General features: G+C 42.0%; 1 non-coding gene across 1 annotated transcript; it reads left to right on the top strand.

The window, feature by feature from the left end:
* The first annotated feature begins 6,360 nt into the window (after window positions 1–6,360).
* On the top strand, window positions 6,361–6,433 carry TRNAK-UUU (transfer RNA lysine (anticodon UUU)). Its single transcript has one exon. It is a non-coding gene; the product is annotated as a tRNA-Lys (tRNA).
* Window positions 6,434–13,795: the final 7,362 nt, after the last annotated feature.

Below are 13,795 nucleotides of genomic sequence, written 5' to 3'. Positions count from 1 at the left end.
AGGATGAGCATCGATTGATCTGTCAAAAAATGAAACCAAACAACCTAAGATATTATGTTGTTGTTGTTGTTATTATTATTATTATTATTATTATTGCTGAGGAAGATTCTCCCTGGGCTAACATCTGTTGCCAATCTTCCTCTCTCTCTCTCTCTCTTTTTTTTTTTTTTTTTGCTTAAGGGAGATTTGCCCTGAGCTAACATCTGTGCCAATCTTCCTCTATTTTGTATGTGGGTCACCACCACAGCATGGCTGATGAATGGTGTAGGTCCCCGCCCTGGGATCCAGCTGGAACCAGGGCCTCCCAAGCAGAGAGCAGGGAACTTAGCCACTATGCCATGGGGTCAGCACAAGATACTATTTTTAATGCAATGTAGACTTGAGGAAAACATAAGCACCTTGAATCAAGTATATACATATTTGAATTTAGGCTCCATAACTTACATATTGGATAAAGTTTTAGGTTATGTTGCCCCCTCAATCCCCTCCCTTCACTTGTACATTTAGGATAACAATTCCTACCTCATGATTCCTGAGGAAATTCATGAATGAGTGATTAGTGGAAAACTGGTTAATAATCTATAGGAAAATAAAAAGTAAAATTTGAGATTATCTTTTTTATTGGGCAAAATGTATTTGAATTGGTATGGACAAATATCACAGGCATTACTATAAATTATCTACCAGTCAAATTTTTCATACAAAGCTCTAGAATGGTTTAGTAAATAGAAATTCAGTTAAGCACACACACTCAGATAGAATCAAATAATTTCCAGAAGTCCATTAGACAATGCCCAACACGTCACTGAAAGGTCACCTAATAATTTTCTGTTGCCCTTTTCCAAGACTTTGACAATTTTTTCCTGACAGAAGTGAACCTTTATATAAATTGTTATATACTGTTTCAAACTGGCTTAATCTGGACGTGTTAGCAGAGATGGAAATACCTTTGACCAGGTCACCGTTTATCCAGTTGCAAATCTAGTAGTATATGTTTTTAACTTTAGTGCTGTGGTTGGATAAAGCATTTCTAAGTCGTTTATTCTTTCCTTAGTTTACGCTGTTTCATTCATCTGAATGAAGATGATTGAAAACAAAGGCATTCTCAGGTTATTCTCCATAATCTTCCTTCCATCACTCCCTACTCGCTCACCTTCATTTAGAATCCCTTTTGTTTGTGGTATGAGGGGGCTTCAGCAGAGAAGATCAGCAGACAGCATTAATATTTCCAGAATGCAGGTTACTTTTGTTTTTCAGGGCAATAAAAAGTCTGAGTCAATTGAGATGGTCAAAACTTGGCAGACCAGAGATAAAGCTAAGGTCATTAGAGGCTCTACAGTCTAAGTGACTGAGATAGTTCACTCCATATGTCAATCTTTTCAGGAGAATTTTCTAAGCTTTTGTCACTGGCATATGCCCTAAACGGCTTGAAGGAAGTTTAAAGGTGCTTAACACTTTCTCAAGATTGTTTTTCAGAGCTATGTTGGGAAGAGATCCCAGGGTCACCCCACCTGAAAGAGTCAAGCCCTACTGCAAGCGCAGCACCTGTGCAGATGACCTGAAGACGACCAAAAGATGCCTTTTACTTCACCTTAATACTAAAACCTCCACCCTAGGAGGACCCTAGCCTTATTAGCATAATATGAGATGTATGTGAGAGGATGTTTTCGGACTGCACCTGCTCAAGCTAATACCTGCCTCCACAGGTGATGACAAAATTTCCCTTTTAAATATGTTCAGTCCCCTCCTGAAATAAAAGGACCTGCTTCCCTTTGTTCAAGGAGAACCACAACTTTGGAAATGATTCCTCATGGTCTCCTATTTGCTGCAAATATACTTTACTTTCTGTGACAACTACTTCTGGTGGAGAGTCTGATTTTGACTCACCAGGAAGCAAACTCACTTTGGTTTAGTAACATTTTTACATCAAAGTTGTCTTTTGAAAGATGGGAAGCAGCAAAATTGTTTATTTGTGCAACTGAAATAAGTTACTCTGTAAAAAAAGATATTTTGGTATGGCCAACTACTTTGCATAACAGCATGTAATTGACTCATAAACTGGAGCCCAAGGGAACAAAAATTTCTGCAAGTGATTAATGTTGCAATTTTGTTTGGGAAATAACTATACTTTGAAACAAACTTGGAATTAAATTTTTTTTTAATTTTGAAAGACTGAAAAATCTTTTGAAAGAAACATACATTATGTAGAGTTAGTCTACATGCCTAAGTTATGTGCTCCTTGAGGCATCTTGGAGCAATAGCTTTTTTATTCTTAAGTCCTCTAGGCCAGAGCTTTTCTCGCTTTAATGGGTTTACAAATCCCTGGGAATCTGGTTAAAATGAAGATTCTTCTTTGGTAGGTGTGACATGCATAAGAATCACCTGGAGAAATTATTAAAACAAATATTCCTAGGCTTCAGCCCCAGAGATATTGATTCAGTGAGTCTGGACTGTGCCCTCAGAATTTGCACTTTTAGCTGGTTCCTGGGTGCTGCTGAAACTGCTGGACAGCTGACCACTCTTTGAATAACACTGCTGTAAGCCAGCATGTCTCATACACTAAACTGTGTCAGAATCATCTGGTTATTTTGTCAAATGCAGATTTTTCTCTAGTAGATCTGGGGTACATCTAGAGCTTCTGAATTTCTAACAAGGCTCCTAGTGATGGAGATGTTGCTGGTACAGGATCTGTTTCTGCACAAAATTGGGGTTCTCTGCTACATGTGCATAAACAAGCCAATCAACTATGGCATCAGCATTTGGGAAAAGAGATCAGCTTTATTCTGTGAGATTGATCTGCTGGGAAACAGGGGACATGTGCCCTCAGATCTGTCTCCCCCATTCAGCATTTGGAGAAAAATTTAAGAGGCTAGGGAGAACAGCCTGGCACATGGAAACACTGGCCAGACAGATTTTGATTGGGGGGCTTCAAGCATTTATGGTAAGGTTTAAAACATTTATGACAGGGTTCTAAACATTTTTTATGAAGTAGGGAAGAAATTTCAGCACCAGATCTTCCTGAATGAGGGACCCCTCAATTCTGATAAGAGTCCAAGTTTCAAGTTCTGGTCATGTCCCAGGCCTTGGGTTACATGGGAAAGAAGATCTTTGGTTCCGAGGTCATTTCAGGTCATGATTTCTTCTTTTTGTGCATGCCCTGGCTATGTGACTTTGCAGATTTTCTGAAAGGCAATTTTTAATCACTCTGTTGATAAGACATAGGGTCTGTTGAACTGGTCCTGGAGGGCCCGTGCTTGCAGATCCACCCTTGGAATGTTTTCAATGGTTCCCAAATTTTGCTGCACATTAGAGTAACTTCGGAGATTTTAAAATCCCTGGTGGAGTATTGGCACCCTATAGGAATGAAATTAGAATGTTTGGGAGTGGGAGTCAGACTTCAGTAGGTTTTAAAGATTCCCAGGTATGAGAAGAGCAATAAAAGTGTCTTTTGTTATGTTAATTAGGTGACTTTTGGATCCCATCTAAGGATGGGGGATGGTTACAAGGAGAACCAACCATGTGATTAGAGGGTTGGAAATTTTGGTCTTGCCCCTCTGCCCACAACCTTCTGGGAGAGGAGAGGGGCTGGAGGTTGAATCAATCGCCAATGGCCAGTGCCAATGATTTGATCAATCTTGCCTATGTAATCAAGCCTCCATAAAAGCCCAAAAGGCCTGGGTTTGGAGAGCTTCCATGTTGGCGAACATGTGGAGGTTCTGGGAGAGGACGTGGAAGCTCCTCACCCTTTTCCCATACCTTGCCCTATGCATGCATCTCTTCATCTGCTGTTTCTGAGTTATATCCTTTTATAGTAAACCTGTGATCTTGTAAGTAAAATGTTTCTCTGAGTTCTGTGAGCTGCTCTAGCAAATTAACCGAACTGGAGGGGGTTGTGGGGGCCTCTGATTTATAGCCAGTAGGTCAGAAGTACAGGTAATAACCTGGACTTTCAACTGGCATCTGAAGTCCAAGGAGGAGGTCAAAGCAATCTCCAATTTGTAGCGTGTGGCTCAGAAGTGATGTGGGCTGGGTGAGCCAAGGACTCAAAAGAAAGATTTCTTGGACTCTCAAGGTCTAGTAGTAGTGCTCCTTTATTCAGAGAATAACATGGGGACAGGACCCACGGGCAGTGAAGAGCTGCAAACATGAGTTGAAGGTGGGGCTAAATTTATAAGGCATAGGTATGTGAGTTACCTCATTACAAGACAAGAAAAGATTACGTTAAAAAGTTGTTAAAATGGTATCAGTATAGGTGGGGTCTGGTTATTGGGTGGTCCTATAACTTTAGATAACAATCAGATTGGCTCCAGGTCAGGATGTCCTGTGCTTCCCAGAGAATGATATAGATTGGTATGTAGGGCAGGACTCCTTGGGCTTCTCTCCCTGGGGCAGCCTTGATCTTCATCAAGAAGCACAAGCAACAGCCTGGGCTTGTGATTGTCATCTGAATCGGGGGAGGCAAGACAGTCTTGATACAGGCTCAACACAGGTTGACATAAGGGAAGCCATATGGTAGAAAAGAAACCATATTGTAACTTTGAATGACCTCTGATTAACTAATCCAGCCCTGAACCTCTTTTTCTGGAGAAGATTGGCCCTGAGCTAACATCCATGCCCATCTTCCTCTATTTCATATGTGGGATGCCTGCCACAGCATGGTTTGATAAGCAGTGCATAGGTCTGCTCCCAGGATCTGGACCAGCAAATGCCAGGACACTGAAGTGGAGCCTGAGAACTTAACAGCTATGCCACTGGGCCGGTCCCTACATATTAACTTTTTTGATGGTCAGATAATTCCTGTCTTTGAATGAAGTGGAGCTCAAGATAAGATATGGTGAAACACATTAGAGGAAGACCAGGAGTCATGTGGAATCTCCAGGTATTGGAAATGGTGCATTACCAAGTGGTTCCACTTGGCCTTTATAGACTGGAAAGGAAGGGCTTAGGTGGCAAATCAGGGGTAACAGAGAAGGAAGCAGAGAAGAGAGGAAAGGAGGAGAGGGTACTGGGGAGAAGAAAAGGAAAGGAAGGAGGAGGAAAAGCCAGTAGTAGGGCAGGCATGCTGAAAAGTGAGAAGCAGGAGGGAAGTAGATTCTGAGAGAGATGGTCTTCTCTAACTGAAGAAGCCCTTAGAAGTATGTCACCTCCCTTTTTTTTTTCCTGATCCTAAACAATCCAGGAAATCCCAATGATGAAAGTACAGAAAAGACTCCAAAGAGGGAAACAGACTTAAATCTCCTGTCTTATAAGTTACAACCTTCATCCTTCATTCCCTGTCTTTTGATTCTCCTGAGGTTCCTCCTTGTTTCCTCCAGTCATTACAAAATTGGACACATCTTCTACTCAAGTTCAGAAAAGAACCTACATGTCCTGCTCTTATCCTGTCTTCTGCCATCTTCCAGGGCTCTGCTCTGGCCAACTACCCCCTTTCTCCAATCCCTGACTGACTCCAGCGAAAATGCTCCCAAATGGATCCTGCCCTTTTTTGAGCTAGACTTTTGTCTTCATTTCCCCTGCAATTGTGCACTTTAATTGGTTGTTTAGGGAATGTATAGTGTGGGGGTTAAATGATCTGCACAGTGATAAAAGGCTCCTGTGCAACTTGGAGGCCCTAGGGTAGAGGAATACTTCTTCCTCCCCTGCAGTCTCCATGGTCTCTCTCTATAGGTGCCCAAAAAAGTCTCATGAACCAATAAACACTGAATGAACCATAAGCACTATTTCCTCAAGTGCTAGGTCATTCTTGTCTTTGAATGATTTGGGGTTCAAAATAAAACATGGAGGAGAAAATTAGAGGAGGCCCTGGATTTTTTCCACCCCAGCCCTAAAGAACCCAGACATCTCATTTCTGCAACTGCGGGGAAAACATCGAAGGAGACAACTGGACTTGATTCCTCTGCATTGTGTCAAAGTTACAAGCTTCGTCTTCTTTCTCCATCTTTCCACTACTTCGAAGATTCTCCTCAATTATGTATTGCAATCGTTGCTAAAAATGATCATCTCCTCGCCCTCGCTCACCGGTTGGGGAGGTGGCCTGTGTGTCTGCTCTTCAAACACATCTGAAGAGTAAATGCAGTCTCCAACAGTCCTTCTGCCCAAACCGAAGAATTCCCTTCGGCAATAATTGACTCTAGGAATAATCATTTTCCCTGCAATTGTACACATTAATCAGCTGCTTAATGAATGTACAGTGTGGAGGTTAAACAATCTGCTCAGTGATTAAATGACCCAAGTGGTTGAGCCACACTTTCGGAAGACCTTAGGATTTCCTGAAGCCATGGATTGCTCCAGTTTATCCCAATGATCAAAATTATTTATGGAGTTTAGTTATTTATGGGACAAATTGGAGCCATAGTCAGGGCCTGGATAGCTCAGTCGGTAGAGCATCAGACTTTTAATCTGAGGGTCCAGGGTTCAAGTCCCTGTTCAGGCATAAAGTTCAAGTTTTATTTCAGTCACCTATAGAAGAAGGACCCTGTACTTTACCCAGTCGAGCTCATTGTCCTTACACAGTTTCAAGTGTAATCTAGCTTCATTTAATTTTTCTTTCTAAGGACAAACTGAACCACTCCTAGATTTTGCAAGAAAATTTGGAACCATGGGTGATAGGAAAAAGAGTATTATAACAACGAAAATAATTCGTGGTTGGATTACTATGAATTATGCCATTTAAAAGTTCCCTCGTATGGTGTGGTTGTAACACCACGCTCTTTATTCTAGAAGGCGGAGTGCAATTTGGTTGAATCCTACTAGAATATTAACTCTCTGAGAGCAGTGGCCTGTATCTCCTTGATCTCTGAGGTTCCCCAGGTCTTACACGCAGTGGTAGACACGGAAATTTTGCCCACACTGCAAAACACAGCTGATAAACAAAAATCCAAACATGTTTTGAAACTGTTAGCCATGCACGTTGTGCTTTCATTACAGTTACTCTCCTTACCCTGGGATTTAGATAATCTGTAAGAACTCTGGAAATGGGCATTTGTGGATTTTTCTGCGTACAATGCTATAGATTTTTGTAAGACTTTAAATGGTTTTTGGACAGAAAGTTGAGATTTTCACCTGGTAGGTATTGTGCATGCAAAGCAAGATTGTATTTATTTATTTATTTATTTATTTATTTTAAAGATTTTATTTTTTCCTTTTTCTCCCCAAAGCCCCCCGGTACATAGTTGTGTATTCTTCGTTGTGGGTTCTTCTAGTTGTGGCATGTGGGATGCTGCCTCAGCGTGGTCTGATGAGCAGTGCCATGTCCGCGCCCAGGATTCGAACTAACGAAACACTGGGCCGCCTGCAGCGGAGCGCGCGAACGTAACCACTTGGCCACGGGGCCAGCCCCAAGATTGTATTTATTTTATAATCATTTCCCTTATTTCCACTATGTCGCATGTCCCCAGGAGAAGAGGAGTGAAGGGATTCCTGTGTGAGAAACAGGTATCTGAAAAGTTATGGGGGATTTTCCACCTCCTTAAACTGGACCTCAGAAATCCTCCAGTAGACAGAGCAGAAGGAATCCTCTGCATCTGGATGCGCCTGACAAAAAGTCAGGTAGCTCCCCCACAGAAAGATTTATTAAAAGATAAGAAGTCTGCTGTTCTCCAAATTGAATCTCTGGCCCATGCGCTCTTGAGTCCTAATTCGGTCAGTGGAAGGATAAGATTCCCAGGAAGAGCTGGAAGAATCCACGGCTTCAGGGACTGTCAAGGTCTCCCCAAAGTGTGGCTTAATCACCAATCAACTGGTTCATGAGACATTTTTTGGAGCACCTACAGAGAGAGCCCATGGGAGCTGTAGAGGAGGAAGAACTATTTCTCTACCCTCTATGTCCTCCTGCTGGTTTAAGAATTAAATTGATGTGAGACAGAGTAACAGGAGAAAAACAAAGTTTAATAACATGTATACATGTTATTATACATGTATATTATACATGTATGTATTATACATGTATACATGTAACTTGTATAGGAGAAACCCAGGAAAACTGAGTAACTCGCCAAAATGGCTGAAGCTACCACCTTAAATACCATCTCCAGCTAAAGACAAAGGAGGATGTTGGGGGTAGTGGTTTGGGACTACAAAGGGGAGGCAGGGAGGAAGGCAATTTATATGGAGTTGAAAAAGCAAATGCTTGATAAACAAATGTTTGTTGGGCTATCTATAGACAATGTGACCCTTAGCAAGGGCCTCTCCCAGTCTATCATACCCAGGGTTATCTATGGTGATGGTCTGGCCTGGGGACAGGCCTTCTACCTTAAATTCTTTTAGGCAGTTAGGGGTCAAAGTTTCTTTCAGAATCTTTAGCACTTAAAAAGTAATCAAGCCAAAGAGATGCACTTTGGGGTGGCAAATTCTGATCCCCCACAGGAAAAAATCCCTCAGCAAAGGTGGCAAAAGAGGAAGATAGGAAGAGCCTAGCTCCATGAGGAGCCACACCAGCCCAAAACTGCCTAACCCAAGACGACTTACTTTTGAATGAATAATCATCCTATCATTTAAGACATTATTTACTGGTTTTTCTATAAATGAAGAGAAATGGAATCCTGACCAAATATGAAGAAAATAATCCATAAAAGTCACACATTACCCATGATACCAACTATTACAAAGTAATATATGTGTATATGTCATTGCATTATATGTTGTGCATAGAATTTCGGGAATTAAAAATAATGTGAGAAATATATACCTGGGGGAGCAGCATTTAGATGTTACTAAATATTGATCAGAGGTGAATGTTCTGGTCACAAATTCCAATGTGTGTTTGTGTGTGGGATTTCCTCACATCAGCAATTCTCAGACACCAGCTAGGTGTCCTACAATTCAACTCTAGCATTATCTACTGGGAGATAGCATCAGATTCCACCCACAGGTCTTAACAATCCCACAAGACTGCACTCCACTTCAGGCACCAATCACAAGTCCAGGTTGTTACTTCTGACTCACAACTATAGAGGGGGCTCCCAGACCCCCTCCTTGGGTTCAATTAATTTGTTAGAGCAGCTCATAGAACTCAGGAAACCCATTTACTCACTAGATTATGGATGTATTACAAAGGATATTAATGAATACAAATAAACAGCCAGATACACAAGGCAAGGTATGGGGAAAGGGCACAGAGCTTCCACGCTCGCTGAGGACACCACTCTCCCCAAATCTCCACGTATGCATCAACCCAGAACCTCTCCCAATTGGCTCCTTTCTGGGTTTTTATGGAGGCTTCATTACATAGGCATGATTGATTAAATCATTAACCAGTGGTGATTGACCCTCACCTAGAGTTCTAGCCCTCTAATCACCTGGTTGGCTCCCCTCGCAACCAGCCTTCCCACTCCACCATCCTTAGGTGCTTTCCAAAAGTTACCTTATTAACACAATAAAAGACACCCTTGTCACTCTCATCACAGGAAATTCCAAGGGTTTTAGGAGCTTATATCAAGAACAGGGACAAAGACCAAATATATATTTCTTATTATAAATCACAGTATCACCGAGATCATTTTGACTTCACCTATTGTCCAGGAAAGGAATGAAATAGACATCTTCATTCTGTCTCTGAGCTTTGCACAATTTTAGGCACCTTGTTCTGACTCTCAAGGTCATTGATAAGATAAAAATCAGAAGTGGAAGAAAGGATGGGATAGGAGATCAAGTGAGGACTAGAGATGGAGCAGTGGGCTGGAGAGGATGATAATCTTGGTTGGGAAAGAGTGGAGACAGGTTAGGCAATGAGATTGTGTGTTGCACAATTTCTATTCGAGCTTTCCTTGCTCTTACTCAAAAACACCAGACTTCATCCCGTTTCATCAACTTTGCCCTTGCGATTCCCTTTGCCTGGAAATATCTACCCCAGACATTCACATGACACAATCCCTTCATTCTTTCAGGTCTTTGTTCAAATGTCACTTTCTCAGGGAGGCCTTCATAAACAACACTATTTGATATTGTGAAAATCTCTCTCAAATCCCATATGTCTTCCTTCCTTACTGTTTCTTTATGGCATTTGTCACCATCTAGCTGTCTACATATTTTAATTATGAGAAGGAGAAAAGCAGCCCTGGACATCTAGGAGCTGACCTGGCACTTACAGCTAGGTCTTGATGTTTTATTGTTGAATTTAAACAATTTCCCAGAACATCAATATCAGATGAGGTCTCTTTAATAGATTAAGACAAAAACAAGACCACTCCATAATCATGTCTGAATGCAAACAAAACATGAACATTGTCCAAGCCACAGAATACCAAACATTTCCCTCTCCCACTGAATATAAATAATTTCTGCTTCTTTACCAATTTCAGCTTTACGTTAGCTCTAGTCTGCCCTCCCTTTAGACAAGATTTGTTACAATATCCAGTCATAGGGTCTGGCCCTGTGGTGAGTGGTTGGATTCATGTGCTCAGCTTCAGCAGCCCAGGGTTTCCTGGTTTGTATCCTGGGCATGGACCTACACACTGCTCATCCAGCCATGCTGTGGTAGCATCCCACAAAGAAGAACCAGAGTGACTTACAACTAGGATATACAACTATGTACTGGAGCTTTAGGGAGAAAAAAAAGAGGAAGATTGGCAACAGATGTTAGCTCAGGGCCAATCTTCCTCACCAAACAAAACATAACTTAAAAAAAAAAAGATATCCAATCATAGAATTGCCCTCACCTCCTGACAGTATACAGACCAAAGCAAAACTACTTCCTTAAACCCTCCCCCAAATCGCCTAATGTTACCACCAAAGGGAGGTTGCCTACCGCAAGACATGCCAATAGTCAGGAAGCAAGGTGGTAGGAGAGAATGGGTTTTATTACTGCTTGCTAGCAAGTGGGAAGATGGCTGACTAATGTCCGAAAGAACTATCTTACAGAAGAAAAACTACAGGCTGGTTATATAGGGGGCTGGAGGCCACCTCTCCGGGTGGGAGCATCCATCTGATCTCCAGGTGGGAGAGACATCTGGTCTTAGTTCCTGATAGTCTTTCGTTTTACTGGATATGCATCAGAGACGGGAGCAATGCCCCACACCCAGATCTTTCAGTTGTCCTTGATGATGGCTATCAGCATAGATGCTCTGCCTAGGGGGTCATCACATTCCTAAGGAACTCAAAAGAACAAAGTTGTCTACTTATAGCAGCTGGGAAGGGCCATAAAACCTACAGAGCATGTATATCTCCTGGAGAATGCATATCCAGCTGGGTTAATTAATCAGCTCATTCAAAGTTATAGTATGGTTTCTTTTCTACAATATGGCTTCCCTTATGTCAACCTTGTGCTGAGTCAGTATCAGTAACCTAAGTCCAAATCCTGTCATCGGTTCTTTCTAACATTCTCTTACTGAGACCCCCATGGTTCCCCTGGTGTGCTTTCTCCCTCACTGCAACATGTAATAAAACTAACTTGTTCAACTACAGGTGTGTCCCTGGGGGGTCTTTGGTAGGAGAGCATTGGCATTCATTAGTTTGGTGTACCGTCTGTCCCCCCACTGTTCCATTTCTGCATCTTCAGTACCAACTATGGAATCTGAAACTGAGTCTACAACCAATAAATATCTCTTAAAGAAATAAAGTCAGCTTTATCCACAGCAAAGCAAAAGGTAACATTCTTAGAAAGGGATGGTCAAGAAAGCAGCAGATATTGCCATATACTTGGCTCTCCAGAAAGGTTGGATCAGTATAGCTGGAAGAAAGCTAGCTGTTTTCATTCAGAGTAGCATGCTGCCCTTCTTGGCAAGCTCTTATTTGGCAAATCCATGTAGTATATATATACTCACTGCACCTCCACTCCCTCCTTACGTTACCAAGCAAAATCTGGTGTGAGTGGGAGTTTTAAAATTAAATCAACCATACTGCAACCGGGAAGCTCTCTTCATCTGTCAGGATCCATGCTGGATTATCCTGCCAACCTCATCAATAGTTAGAGTTTATTGACCTATATCGAAATAAACGGTGACTAATGCAAGTCAGTAAATTTTTCCATGCCTGCTTTTTTATCAGTTTATGTCTCTTCCTTCTACCATGTGACCATATCTCTAAGTATTTCCCACTTTAAAGACCAAAAAAAGGTAAAATCTGTTTGATCTACCTGATAAACATCATCCTATTGAGGAAGCTTTTGTTCACACTGCTCATAGGTCACTTGATTGACTGCATTTGTGACTTCTGATCCAGTCATCTCTGTTCTTCATATGAGTGTCAGGGAGCTATCCTATAGATTATGGGCATTACTGCTTAAAGAAAAAAATAGGTTACCTTTCTAAATGGAACAGTTTCCTTTAAATGCAGACTGTGGAAATAACTTTGTTGATAGTCCTGCTCAAAATCCTTTTGGATATCTCAAACTACCTTCCATCATTTAGACTTTATTAGAGTTCATCCAAAGACTGCCTTCAGTTGTATTGGAACGGGGAGGGGGGGAATCATTGAGTATTTTAACAATTGTTTTACTGGTGAGAATTTCCACATTGATTTTATATTTCTAATGTGTTCATTTTGGATTATGGACATGTGAGTGACAAATTGTGATCTAATATCATATGATGGACCTTGTATGAGGCAGTACCAAGTTTATTTCTATTAAATATGCTTCTTGCCCATGGATCACATCCTTTCACTCTTCCTTACAGATAAAGCTCTTGGCTCATCTTCCCAATCTGGTGCTTCTCACACCCTGCACTGCTGCTCTCCTAGTCCAAACCATCATCATCTCTGCCTGGATTACTACAATGTTCTCCTGAGGATGGAGCCTGAATTCAAACCCACTTATATCTGAATCAAGTATCTCATTCTTTCCACTTTTCTACAAGGCATTAAAATAATATTCTAGGTGCTTAGTCAGACAAAAAAATTACAGACAAGTAAACAACAGCAAAACCAAAACCAACTCCCCTGTGGCCACTGTCCATACACAAAGTAGCCTGCAGTAACTGATTTACAGTTGGTGTCTGTAATGCTGGGAGCCCTACCCTTAGGAAGTGGAACCAAGGACAGTGTGAACTAGCCAGAACCATTATGTCACAAAATGAAAAATAAACAATAGATTAAAACCTCTCACCTTCACCATTGAGAGAGAGACAGAAACTATTTACTACTTGGTAATGGCCATCAATCCTTTTCACTTTTTTTCTCCACCGTCATATATCATGTAATATTATTTCATCCCCTTTCCCTAGACTATTGGGAAGGAATTAATAGGAGAAGGAAAATGAGGGAGTTTGAAGCCAGTGGATGAAGAACAGAGACGGAAGAAGTGGAGGTCGTGGGGAGAAACACCGGGAAGAGTGTGCAATACTCCCGCCTCGCACTCTTAGAGGGACAAATAGGGTCATAAAAGGGGAGTTTAAGCTCTTCTCACTGGCTCTCTCCTTTCCTATGCTTTTTAAATTTATTGTGGGAAGGAAAGAGCGTGAGCACCGCGGGAAGCTGCCTGAAGCGGTCTTCGCAGGCAGCGCTAACATGATCTACCGGTCCCTTTTATGTGATTTGCAGAATTCCCACGCCACGGGGACCGTCGCGGGCCGTGTGGCTGGCGGGTCAGTGGGAGGAGGGGAGCGCGGTTCGGGGCGGGGGATGGGCTAGGGGGGTGGCGGAAGCGGCCTCTCATCCTCCCGGCTCCCGGGCTCTGGGGCTGCCTTAACTTTGTGCCGTAGCGACAGCCTCTAGCTTCCGTCAACACTTGTCTTTTCGCGCCTTCCCTTTCTCAGGCAATCGCTTCAGAGCTTGTGTTTGACCCTATATGTTCTGGATGTAATACAGGTCTCACGAGCTGTTGACTACAGTAGTTGATTATACAACCTTTGCAGACGAGCGT

Source organism: Equus przewalskii, chromosome 19 (assembly GCF_037783145.1).
Source record: "Equus przewalskii isolate Varuska chromosome 19, EquPr2, whole genome shotgun sequence".
Lineage (NCBI taxonomy): Eukaryota > Metazoa > Chordata > Mammalia > Perissodactyla > Equidae > Equus > Equus przewalskii.
Note: the sequence above shows the minus strand (reverse complement) of the source record. Positions and strands in the feature narration are given on the sequence as shown.